The following is a 14,092-nucleotide window of genomic DNA, read 5'->3' as shown; positions in this document are numbered from 1 at the left end:
AAGGAAGAAGGGGGAAGGGCTGTTGAGTAATTATGTTTTCCCACTTTCCCAGACCGATAGGACCTCTCCCTCAGTCTCCCTGACTCAGCAGTGAGATCTCCTGGATGTTCACCTTGGGTTCTGGTTCTCCTATTAAAAACCTTCCTCATTATTGATTCAGGGAGAAAGGCAGGTACAACGTACTCTTTCATAGTTGGGCACACATAATTCCCAATTTATATTTCTGTGCTTTCCCAGCTCTTTTTTTTTTTTTTTTTTTTGGTTAAACTTAAGAGGTTCTAGCTTCAAAATATGCATTTATCTTTTCTTTTTCTTTTTTCCTCCTCTATGGCTGCTTCTCTCTGGTACAAAATTAAAAGGGAAGGGAAAAATCTGTTTATCTGGTAACTTCTGGTTATCTCCTCTAATTTCAGGACCTGTAAGCCTCTGCCAGGATCCAGTCTATGAAGTAGGGCATCTGTGTTTTCTTGTTTCTGCTTTTAAACACTCTGCTGGTTGCTTCAATTTTCCCATGAATGTTTCACTAACATGTATAATGATCCTGCCAGAATCTATTTTTCATTATACAGGTCATTTTTCAAAGAGGTTTGTCACTTTTAAAAAAATCATATTTTAGCATGTGTATAAAAAACACACAACAGTTCTGAATTCAATTTTGTATAATGTTTTCTTCAGAGATAGAAGAAGAGGGTGTGATTTTTAAAAGGATATTTCACATTACTTATATGTTACTGGTAAGTTGGAAGGTATGAAACTATCAACTTAAAGTTTACTTACACTTAACAACTGATTTATAAACAATTAAAAATGCAGACACGCTGGTAAGTGATGCACGTTCAAGGGTGCTATGTGATGTTTACAAATTAGTGATTTCCCACCAATATAATATATTCCATCTAGTGAACAATCCTGAATATCTCTGTAATCCCAGATGAAGAAAAATAAGATGTAAATGAAAAATGTTTTGAAATGGGTGCTTCTTTTATCTTTTTTATAGTAGAGGTCTTTCTCATTTGGATGTTAATTGTTCTTTTTTCTCCCATCACTTATTCATCTTTAATTTAACTACCATTGCTAAATGAATAATTGGCTCTTATATTCCATTGTCCCATTGTTTTGAGTACCTGAAATCATGTACAGGTGTTATAACTGGTTCTCAGTTGGGAGGTTCACAGAGTGGTTGGTGTTCAAGAGAGAAATATAACTATACAAGAAAATCCAAAATTGCCATCTATGATAAACTAATATTTAAAAAATTAAAGTTATTTTAGTATGAGGGGTATCTTTATACCCTATTCCTCAACAACAACAACAACAAAACATTCAAAAGAAAAGAAAGATAGCAGCTATGCTTCCTTGGGCCCTAAATCTTGTCAACAAATCTTTATAATGAAATGATGGAGGAAAGAACAAGTCATTATTTATTTGCTTCATGTTCTTGAGAGCCATATATCCCAAGATATCAAAGAACTGAGCAAAATAGCTCAGATACTGATTTAAAAGGCAGACTCAGAGTCTAGAAATGCAAAATAACAGCCCATATGCCAAACCACATGCATTGTAAGGCTTGATACTTATGAAGGAAGATTTAGAAGGCGACAAAGAATTCCAAATTTGGAACCCACAGAGACATCTGGTATCTTAGAACTTTCCACTTTCCCTTGGCAGATATTTCAGCTAATTTTCCCACCTTGATCAGAGTATATAATTCTTTCTTAAGCTTATTCTAATTTTAACATATTTTCTCTATACCCCTGTTACTGTGAAATGGCCCTACTCTCAGGACCATTGCGATTTAGCAATTAGATAATTTAGCAATTTCTTAGAAGAACAAAATAAGGGGGTAGACTTTAATTAACATAATGGGTACACCATCAACTTTTTTCCCCTGGTTGGTGGCATTTATGCATATTTCTAACACTTGGTCTTCAAACAGATGCATGTGAAAAAAATGACAGATGAATAAAAATGTGGGAAGAGCATTACATTTCAAATGGTGTCTCATCAGTGTGCATGTGGTGGCTCCTCAGTAACAAGTAGATGGTGCCAAAACTATCCTGAGAGGTGTCCTCATTATGCTGCTTGCTTCTTACAATCCAGCTGTTAGTAGCTGGTCTGTATCTACTTGAAGAATTCATTAGTTTGGGTCCACATTTGCCCAATGTTGATGGTAAGGTGGGATGGGTACTTCAAGAGACTGGTGAGGCTTTGGGACAATTACTGTGATGAATGTGCTAAGGGGTTGCATACAGAGATTATTAAGTAGCAATGAGGGCTCAGTTGAAATTGAATAGTATGAATATTTAATGGTATCAACCATTCCTATTTAATGACACTCATCATGAGTCTCATAGAATTGTGCTCATTTTAGAAAGGGAACATCTTATTGAAGCCTCAACTGCCAGATGAGAAACCAAGGCACAAATAAATTAGTGGGTTGCCTCAGTCTACACATGGTGAATGGCAGAGCAATTCTAACTTCTAGATCACATCCAAGGATAGTATTTACAGAGATGTTAAAGTATGAATAACTTTAAAATAATTGAAATTTTTCCAAGGATTATTGCTCTCTCTTTCTTTTATAATTTCAAAGAGAAGATCTTGCTAGAATTGGATCAAAATAATTTCTGGTATTTGTGGTAACATTTGAATTTCTGTGTCAAGTCTTATCAGCAGCAAGAGAAAATGGCAAACATGGAAACATATCAACCCACCTGATCAAACATTTACAATTAGTAGAGGATCTCTTTTATTTTCAATACGTATATCTATACTGATCAGTCAATCAATTGATAAATTTAACTTTATCATGTTGTAAGTTCATTAAAAAAATACCAACAAGAGGATATAACTCTGGTAAACATATATGCACCCAATGTAGGAGTGCCCAAATACATAAAAAAAAACTTCTGTAAGATATCAAGGGAGAGATCGACAGCAATACAATCATAGTAGGGGACTTTAATGCTCCATTGACATCACTGGATAAATCCTCTAGACCAAAAAAAAAAAAAAAAAAAAAATCAGCAAAGAAACAGCAATCCTAAATGACTCACTAGATCAGACGGACTTAATTGACATCTTTAGAACATTTCACCCCAAAACCACGAAATATACATTCTTCTCAAGTACTCATGGGACATTTTCAAAGATAGACCACATATTGGGACACAGGCAAAGTCTCTTCAAATTCAAGAAGATTGAAATCATATCAAGCATCTTCTCAGATCACAATGGCATAATCTTAAAAATAAACTACAATAAAAACAATCGAAAAAATTCAAACACTTGGAGGCTAAATAGCATGTTATTAAATAACTAGTTCCCCAGTGCACGGATTTGTGCACATTGAAATGAAATCAATTAGAAGGTGGCCGGCAGGGTGGGACTGGGCAAGACGGGCCCGACACACCCTGGAGCCAACCTCCCATGTTCCCTCCCTGGCCGGCCGCACATGGGGTGGTGCCACAGATCAAAGGGCATCTGCAGAGTGAGTGGGTTCCCTTCGGCAGGTGGGGTCCCTCGGCCTGACCTGCGGGGATCAGGCTGAGAACTGTTCTCTGACATCCTCCAAGGGGTCCCGGATTGCGAGAGGTGGTTCTTGGGTGATGAACCCTGGAATTGGACTCCCTCCTCTCTGGTTCCTGGGTGTGTCACCCGAGAACCACCACTGCCAAGTCACTGCAGCTCGGCAGCTCTTGCATTGAGCCTCTTCCCCTTGGTGGTCAGTGTGCATCATAGCTACCAGTTGGAGTGTCTGTCCCCTGGTGATCAGTGGGCGTCATAGCTACTGGTCAGACGGTCAGACAGTCGCTTAGCCTTTTATATATTTAGATAATTGGGTTACCAAAGAGATCAAAGAAAAAATAAAAAACATTCTGGAAACAAATGACAATGAAAACACAACAATCTAAAATCTATAAAAGCAGTCCTGTATGAAAGCAGTCCTGAGAGGGAAGTTTATAGCATTATAAGCCTACCTCAAAAAAAAAAAAAAAAAAAAAGAAAAGAAAAATTGGTAATAAATTATCTAACTCTACAACTTAAAGAATTAGAAAGAGAACAATAAGAAAAGCCCAGAGTAAGCAGAAGAAAGGACATAATTAAGATGAGAGCAGAAATAAATGACATAGAGACCAAAAAAACAATACAAAAGATCAATGAAACCAAGACCTGGTTCTTTGAAAGGCTAAACAAGACTGATGAACCTCTAGCCAGGTTCACCAAAAAGCAAAGAGAGAGGAGCCAAGTAAACAAAATCAGAAATGAAAGAGGTGAAATAATAACAGACCCTACAGAAATACAAAGGATTGTAAAAAATATACTATGAACAACTCTGTTCCAACAAACTGGTCAACCTAGAAGAAATGGACATATTCGTAGAAGAATATGACCTTCCAAAACTCAATCAGGAAGAATAAAAAATTCTGAATAGGCTGATAACTATGGAGGAAATTGAAGTAGTAATAATAAAAAAAAAAATTCCAGCAAACAAAAGCCCTGGGCCAGACAGCTTCACAGGGGAGTTTTACCAAACATTCAAAGAACTAAAACCTATCCTCCTCAGACTATTCCAAAAAATTCAAGAGCAAGCAACACTTCCAAGCTCTTTCTATGAAGCCAGCATTATAAATTCCAGAACCAGATAAAGACACCACAAAAAAAGAGAACTTCAGGCCAATATCCTTGATGAACATAGATGTTAAAATCCTCAACAAAATTTTAGCAAATCGGATCCTGCATTACATTAGAAAGATCATAAACCATGACCAAGTGGGAATTATTGCAGGGATGCAAGAATGGGACAATATCCACAAATCAATAAAGGTGATATATCACATAAACAAATTGAGAGACAAAAATCACATAATCATATCAATTCATGCAGAAAAAGCATTTGACAAAATCCAACATCCTTTCTTGACAAAAACGCTCAGCAAAGTGGGAATAGAGGGATCATACCTCAACATAATAAAAGCCTTATATGACAAACCTACAGCCAACATCCTACTCAATGAGCAAAAGCTAAAACTATTTCCCTTAAGAACAGGAATAAGACAGGGATTGCTCACTCTTACCACTCCTGTTCAACATAGTACTGGAAGTGCTAGCCATAGCAATCAGACAAAAAGAAGAAATAAAAGGCATCCAAATTGGAAAAGAAGTAAAACTGTCATTATTCGCAGATGACATGATATTGTACATAGAAAACCCTAAAGACTCCATCATAAAACTACTAGATTTAATAAGTGAATTCAGCAATGTAGCAGGATACAAAAATAACACCCAGAAATCTATGGCTTTTTTTTGTGTACAACAATAATGAACACACAGAAAGAGAAACAAACAAACAAAAATTCCATTTACCATTGCACCAAAAAAATTAAGATACCTAGGAATAAACTTAACTGAGGAGGTAAAAGACCTGTACTCAGAAACTACAGGTATTGAAAAAAGAGATAGAGGAAGACATAAACAAATGGAAATATACTGTGTTCATGGATTGGAGGAATCAACATCATTAAAATGTCCATACTACCCAAAGCAATCTATAGATTTATTGCAATCCTCATTAAAATAACAATGGCATATTTCACAGACCTAGAAAAAATGCTCCAAAAATTCATATGGAATAAAAAAATCCCAAATAGCCACAGCAATCTTGATAAAGAAGAACAAAGTTGGAGGGATCACAATACTAGATATCAAGCTATATTACAAAGCCACTGTTCTCACAACTGCCTGGTACTGGCACAAGAATAGACATATAGACCAATGGAACAGAACAGAGAACCCAGAAATAGACCCAAGCCATTATGCTCAATTAATATTTGACAAAAGAGGCAAGAGCATACAATGGAGTCAAGACAGTCTCTTCAATAAACAGTGTTGGGAAAATTGGACAGACACAAGCAAACAAACAAACAAACAAACAAAAACAAACAAACAAAAACTAGACCACCAACTTACACCAGGCACAAAAATAAACTCAAAATGGATAAATGACTTAAACGTAAGATGGGAAACCATAAAAATCTTAGGAAAATCCATAGGCAGCAAAATATCAGACATATGTCCTACCAATATCTTTACAGATATAGCTCCTATGGCAGTGTAAACTAAGGAGAAAATAAACAAATGGGACTACATCAAAATAAAAAGCTTCTGCACAGCAAAAGAAACCATTAACAAAACAACAAGAAAGCCCATTGCATGGGACAATGTAGTAGTATTTGCCAATGTTATATACGATAAGAGCCTAATCTCCAAAGTTTATAGGGATCTCATACATCTTAACAAAAGGAAAATAAACAATCCAATAAAAAAAATGGGCAAAGGACTTAGATACTTTTCGAAAGTGGATATAGAGAAGGCCAAGAGACACATGAAAACATGTTCAAAGTCACTAATCATCCCAGAGATGCAAATCAAAATGACAATGAGGTACCATCTCACACCTGTCAGAATGGCTATCATAAAAAAAATCGACAAATGACAAGTGTTGGAGCAGATGTGGAGGAAAAGGAACCCTCTTGCACTGCTGGTGGGAATACAGACTGGTGCAGCCACTGTGGAGACCAGTATGAACTTTCCTCAAAAAGTTAAAAATGGAACTCGCATTTGACCCAGTAATTCCACTTCTAGGACTATATCCCAAGAAATCAGAAACACCAATCAGAAAGGATATATGCACCCCTATGTTCATAGCAGCACAATTTACAATAGCTAAGATTTGGAAACAGCCTAAATGCCCATCAGCAGATGAGTGGATTAAAAAGCTGTGGTACATCTACACAATGGAATACTATGCTGCTGTAAAAAAGAAAGAGCTTTTACAATTTGCAACAGCATGGATGGACGTGGACAGTATTATGCTAAGCAAAATAAGCCAGTCGGAGAAAGATAATTTTCACATGATCTCACTCACTTGTGGAATATAATGAACAACATAAACTGATGAACAAAAATAGATCCAGAGACAGAGAAGCATCAAACAGACCATCCAACTTCAGAGGGAAGGCAGGGGTGGGAGAGGGAGGGTAAGAGATCATCCAAAGGACTTTTATGCATGCATATAAGCATAACCAATGGACACAGACACTAGGGTGGTGAGGGCATGTGTGGGGGGTAGGGGGATGGGAGTGGTGGCCGGGGAGAGGTCAATGGGGGAAAAAGGAGACATATATAATACTATATGTAATACTTTAAACAATAATTTAAAAAAATCTCTACCTCCCTGAGAACACTTGAAGAAATGGAATGCAGAGTAAGTAGTGCCAGAATCTCTGTTGGACCACTAATTACCTACATGCCACTTGCACGACTGAAATGCTATTGAATGAATGCATTTACCTTATTTAGTTGTTATACTATGAGAGATGTAATATTATTTTCCCTATTTAAACAATTTGGAAACTAAAGCTCAAAGAGGTTAAACAGATATTTAGTGGCTAAACCAATTTCTTTCTTACATAGTATAGTTTTTTATGCCTTATATATCTGACCTACTAACTTTTAAAGAATAATGTTGCTGATGCTTTAAAAACTGAAAGCAGTTCAAGATCAATTTGTCTAGGGATGCTTTCATTGAACAATTTGCAGTCCATGCAGAAGTCTTTCATGCAGTTGGCCAGCAGTTGTTACCAACTGGTGTCTTCCCTAGAGACATATTCAGGCTGACATAGAATGGACAAGGCATTTATTTGACCAACTTGTTCAGGAAAATGAGTCAACATAAACAGGAAATGAGATAGGTATCAATCTACACCTGGATATCCCAAGCGTCCCCCTAAAATAGGCATTAATAGTTCCTGGCTCCAAGTGCAACTAAATTTTCCTGCACTAGTAGAATGTTTTCCAATGGCCAAATATAACTTTAATTAAAATAATGAACATCACATTAGAAAGGCATGGCGGTCACATAGCATTCAAATGTTGTTGAAAAGTCTAAGCTTGCAGAACTGTAGAATTGTCCCACCAGAACCTTCCTTTTCGGCAAGTTTTACTCACACTGTACTTAAGCTTCTTATTCAAAAGGGAACACAACATAAAGTTAGTGTTACTCTGATTCTATCTCATGCTATCACCAGGTAAAGCAAGAATAATAGCTTCCTGAGTAAGATAGGTAAAAGAATGATTGTTCTCTTGATTCTTACACATTTTTTATGGTGTAAACTACCAATTAGTAAGAATTACTGGAGTCTCAAGCTGGCATTTTTGTAACAGAAACTGATGGGAAACCTGCTTGGTTTTTGTTTTGTTTTTTTTGTCCATTATAAATTTTAAAAAGGCATTATAACCAGCCTGGTGTAAAAGTTGGGCAAAATACAGTCACTTAATGCCTCTTTTCTTAAATCTGGCCTCTTAATACTTTTGTGTCACTTGTTTGAGCACTGGTGGACATTAGAAACTGTCTAGTGTGGCTGACCTTTGATATAAAACCTGGTCTGTTTTCTAAAATGTGATGTGGTCTGGGTTAAAGTGCAAGTCATGATGGCAATCAGTACCACGTTAAGATGTGACTTAGAGACTTCCTTGTTATAACAATAATATAGAAGGATGTTTTCAGTGTGAAAAAATACTTTATAAAATAGATATTCCATACAATGTTTCTTTAATTAAAATTTAAAAAGTTATTAGTTATCATTTCTGGGTATTGTGATTACAAACATGTATGTATATATTTTTTATGTGCATATTTCAAAATTTCTACAAAAATGAGTCACATTTAAATTTAAAAATTACAAATATTCCTTTCACTATAAGAGTAAAATAATAATCAAGTAACTATAAAATTAAAGCATAAAAAAGGAAATCTTGTTCAAGGTAACAAGTAATATTAAAGCATGTTGTGGCTCCGAGGACCTGGATGTCTGTAAAAGTGGGCTGGTGCTGAAAGTAACTCTATACTTTTCCGGAGGGTGTTACAGAGTAATGAGAGGCCACTCACTTATGCACAAACAACAAGTACACTAGAAATAATTTTCAGGAACATAGCATCGAAATACTGTTATCATCTCTAATAATAAAATCGCTCTTTTCTAATATGGAAACTGAGTTGGTAATGTACTTTTAACACACAGGGAATATAAATAACCTAAAAATCAGATCTATGAATCAAATGAATCTAAAGTATTATTACTTTACATTTATTATTACTGTTTTCTCACATAGAATGGTTTACACAGAAAGTGTTTTTACCAGTACAGGTAGCATCCCATTAGATACTGACGGTGTTATAAGATAGGCAGGGCAGTTATTTTTAACTAGTAGCCCGTTTGCACGAAGATTCGTGCAATAGACCTTCATTCACCTGGCTGCCTGCACCAGTTTTCTGCCGGCACCGGGGACCCAGGCCTTGGCTGTGGCCACCGCCTTCTACCTTCTTTCAGGGTCCCGGCTTGGCCCTGGGCGGTGGCCTTGGGCTCGGCTGCACCCAGCGTCCCTGCAACGGTTTCCTGGTGGGCGTGGTTGATGGGCGTGGCTTGGTTGGTGGGCGTGGCTTGGGCGTAGCGAAGGTGCGGTCAATTTGCATATTTGTCTATTATAAGGTAAGATGCCCATTTAATAAAAGAGGAACATACTCCAGGGGGGTAGAGGACCTGCTCAGACAGAAAAGGGAGATTGGTGTCTTTTTATAACGCGATGTTAAAGGTGCCTGTTTTATATCTTTGTGAACAGATTTGTATTTTGCCATTTTTTTTTTTGCAATAATGTGCTAGAAATATTTTCTTTATAGTATAGCCAGCATTTTTAGTTCTTTCAATCAATGGATCATTCAGTGTATCTTGTCTGTCACAATGTTAGAAAATAAAAATATCTTTTCTTCCTTTCTTATGGTTTCAGTTCCATCTTTTATTTCTCATGTATTTTGAAAATGATTATTTTATCGTTTGTATCGAGTAATTCTGATATCTGAAATGTTTGATAGTCGAATTCTATGTGTTGTGTTATTATTGTTTCTTGACCCTTGTTCCTGGGTGACTTTTTTTCTCATGTATTTTGTAAGTTTGGATTGTGAAGTCACGGTTACTGGGGCTTCATATGCTGAAATCTTGTGAAGGAGGCATTCCTCCATTCACGAAACACTGGCTCTGTGCACTCCCTGGAATAGCATCTCTAAGAATACAACTTTTATAGCACATATGTAAGAATAGTCTATATACAGAGTGGGCCAAAAGTAGGTTTGTAATTGTTCATCTGAAAAATAATACAATAATTAATAATAATACAAGAATAAACTCAGTGTTTTTTGTACTCACAACTGTAAACCTACTTTTGTCCCACTCTGTACTTCCGTATGTATTTTTATCCCTCTTTTATACATAAGAACAGTAAATGTCCTGGTGTGAATCTTTACAGGCAAAATAATATTGTCTCTTTTTAAATATTGGCTAAGGCCAGTGCCAGCCCACCAGGAAGGCCTGAACGCCTAGCCATCTGTCAGCAGAAGAAAGAAGTGGTACCAACTGAAAGAGAAATGGTCTTTGACAGAGCGAGTTTCTTTAGTGTAGTCTAGTCATACTTTGTGAGTTTTGCTTCATTGAAAAATAAAAATAAATGCCGTCTTTCATACTTTGTCCTACTTAAGCATGGCTTCATGATGCTGCAATGAAGACTTTCTTTTATGGGTGGTTGTGGGTTGTCAACATTCTACTGAATGATATTTTAATATAAGTTAAACTTAATAGGGTAAGTAAATGTGTAGCTTAATAAGAATAGCATTGTTATTCTCAGGATAACTTTAAGAAAATATTTTTCATGTCTTATGGAAATAACAAATAATCTCTGTTAATTCTGTAAATAGCCACTCATCTAATGGTAAAAGATAATAATTTACTTTTATTTCTTTGTTCTTCCCCAGGAAGGGACATGTGGTTATAAAACTGGGTGGGTGACAAAGGTTTTAGGCCATTCTGTGAAGCTGTTTTCTTAATTAAGCATTATAATTACAAATACAAGGTTATTTCTGAGCACCTTCATATTTAATGTTCTTTTCTAGGTATTATGAGGAAATTAAACAAGGAAAACACACACACAAAAACAACAACAACAACAAACAAATGTTAAAAGAGCAGCAGAAAATAATCAGAATCAATTTGCATTGTCATGGTTGCTAAAGAGATTATTTTATCTTGTGGGGATATGGGGACTATATTTTATAGTCTTTCTGCAGAATATGATTAATGTTCTAAAGCTAAACCACCTAAATACCAGTGTTTCAGATCCCTCAGTCTTACCTTTATTGTGTTCTATAAGCAATATGCATAATCTTCCACAAATGTCTTTTAACCTCTATAACTTTTAGGATAAAAAGTTGTTGCATTCCAATATTATACTTTAAATGTTTAAAGCCTAATGAATAACTCAACTAATGAGAACACTGTGTGCCATTGGAAACCATGTAGCTTACTCTTTTTTTGTCAATATTAGCTGAAAGGCCTGTAGAAAGGGGGTAAATTAGACTAGGTTTTCTTTTGTTAAAACAATAGAATTTATAAGAATAAATTGTATTTTTCTCTGGGAAGTATTTGAGGTATATGGTTAGAAAAACAAGGCCATTCATTTCTCTTGTTCTTTAATCCAAGTCTCTGTTGGTGCTTTTCCCAGCTGTCATGGCCTAGTAACCTGCTGAGGTCTCAGGTGGAGAAACCATGGTTGCCCAGCTGTTCTAGAAAATCTGCAGAATTCATTATCTGGCTGTGGGCAATGTAGAGGCTATCAGTATAGCCTTCTTTTAAGAAAACCTGTGCTACAAAAACAAACTCACAAGGCAATCTTGTAGATCATTATTCACACTCTTAAGGGTTGGGGGAGGGATTTAGGAAGGGAATTACACTGAGATTTCTGCAAAAAAAAAAAAAAATCAATCTTCCATGTGCAATAAAACCCAAATAGACCACCACATTAATTTTGACAGAATTTTCAGGAGGACTTATTGAGAAACTAAGTGCATTGAATTCTTCCTAGTCAATTTTTAGGCAGGGACTTCTTAGTGTAATTAAAGAGATCTTAAACATTTTTATTCCATATAGTAGCTTTCTTTCCCTCAGATCTCAGGCAGGAGTTTTAATTCCAGATATTAAATATTTATTAATAGTCGTTTCTCTATTGAATTTCTTTCATTACCACCAAAGAATGGATTTTTGCCCAGGAAATTGATTTGTTACAGCTTTTTAGTGGAATGATTTATAGGCTTATAATACAAAAAGAAGAAACCAGTAGAATATTGGGTGGTTACTCTTAAAAATGTTACTTACTCTTGTAAGATATTGCCTTTCAAATCATAACTGTTTTTATTCTCTGTGTTCACGGACGTGTGTGTGTGTGTGTGTGTGTGTGTGTGTGTGTGCGTGCACACACACACACACACACTTTGTTACTGCAGTGGGGATAACAATGCTATATTTCCTCAGTTTTAAAAGGGGATTTTCATATCTAAAACTTGAATATTGATATATCAATGAGGTATACACATGGGAATGTGAACTATAGAGTTGTATCTTTTATTAGCAGTTGCTAGATTGGAATGCTTTCTAAAGTCAGATTTAAATTTCTTCTAAAGCAAAGAAAATGATTTACCTTCAGAAGCTAAAGGACAGGAGCTGGATTGGAGACTGTTTGTCGCACAAACAAATGTTAATGCAGTGGAATGTTGTCTACTCCTAAGTACATTAATTTTCTCGTTTGCTATTCTAAATGCCCAATTAAATTCTTCAATTTTTTTTCCTTCAGGAAAATCATGTGAGAGCATAGACTTAGTTCCATCTGAAGCAAGACTATATTAACCTGTTATTTCTGGGCTGCATTTATATATTTTATATACTAATTTTAAAATGATTCAATAATAAATTTGCAAGTCATGACATAAAGTAATACTATCACTGCACTGAAATGTGTGGTTAAATGAGGGCTGATTTTTAAACCAGAATTATCTTTTAATGGTTTATAATCAAGTTTTTTTGACTATAAATTTGACAGTATATTTTTTTCTGAATGCATTTTCTTATTTATTTATGCTACTAAAATAGAAATGGATTTCACATAAAAAGTCAGAGGTAGAGCTATGCAGATTGGAAATATAAGTGAAAAGATTGGAGATATAAGTGGAAAATGCTTACCACTTCTTTTAAGCATGGAACAGACTGTTGAATCTCAGAGGGAAGGTGGGGGTGGGTGGGTGAGTGGGAAAAGATCAACCAAAACACTTGTATGCATATATGCATAACCCATGGACACAGACAATAGGGTGGTGAAGGCCTGGGGCAAGGTGGAGGGTGGGCAGGCTGGAGGGGGTCAATGGGAGAAAAAGGGGACATAGGTAAAACTTTTAACAATAAATATTTTTTTTAATGTTCATTTTCTACAATTTTCAGGGTTAACAGATTTATGTGGCAGTAAAGGAGTAGAAAAAAATAATGTAACAAAGAGCCATCATTGAAATAAATTCTTCTTTTGAGAGATCATTTTGGAAAATCTGAGACGGGGTGATGTAAACAATATCTATAAACACTAAATTTATTATAAAAATTATTAATTTTTATTTTTTTAATCCTCACCCAACAATATGTTTTTATTGATTTTAGAGTGGGGGAGCATCAATGTTAAACAGAAACATTGATCAGTTGCCTCTCATATGCGCTCTGACCAAGGATTGAACCCGAAACCTAGGTATGTGCTTTGACTGAGAATCGAACCTGCAACCTTTTGGTGTATGGGATGACACTTCAAACAACTGAGCCACCTGGCCAGGGCTATGAATTTTAATTTTTATAGAATCAGACCAGAATCAAAAGTCAAGACAGAAGAGTTTGAGGTCATCAAAATCAGGGCCACTGCCTCATATGCCCACCGGGTCAGACAGCTGGGGAACTTGATTCCTTTCTTTAGTCTCTGCTGAAGGAAATCCAGTGGTTTATATAGGAATCTGATGCTCAATGCAACCATGAAATTCTTACTTGCATATAAACAAAGCAAAACATCTCTTTATAATTTAGCTATGGAAGGTAAATTTATAAGAGTAATGTATGTAATTATATGTATGTTATTACTTAAAACAAAACTATTAAGTTTAGAAGAATCTCCAGAGACA

This window comes from Eptesicus fuscus, chromosome 7 (genome assembly GCF_027574615.1).
Source record: "Eptesicus fuscus isolate TK198812 chromosome 7, DD_ASM_mEF_20220401, whole genome shotgun sequence".
Taxonomy (NCBI): domain Eukaryota; kingdom Metazoa; phylum Chordata; class Mammalia; order Chiroptera; family Vespertilionidae; genus Eptesicus; species Eptesicus fuscus.
The sequence above is the reverse complement of the archived record's forward strand: the minus strand, read 5'-3'. Positions refer to the sequence as shown.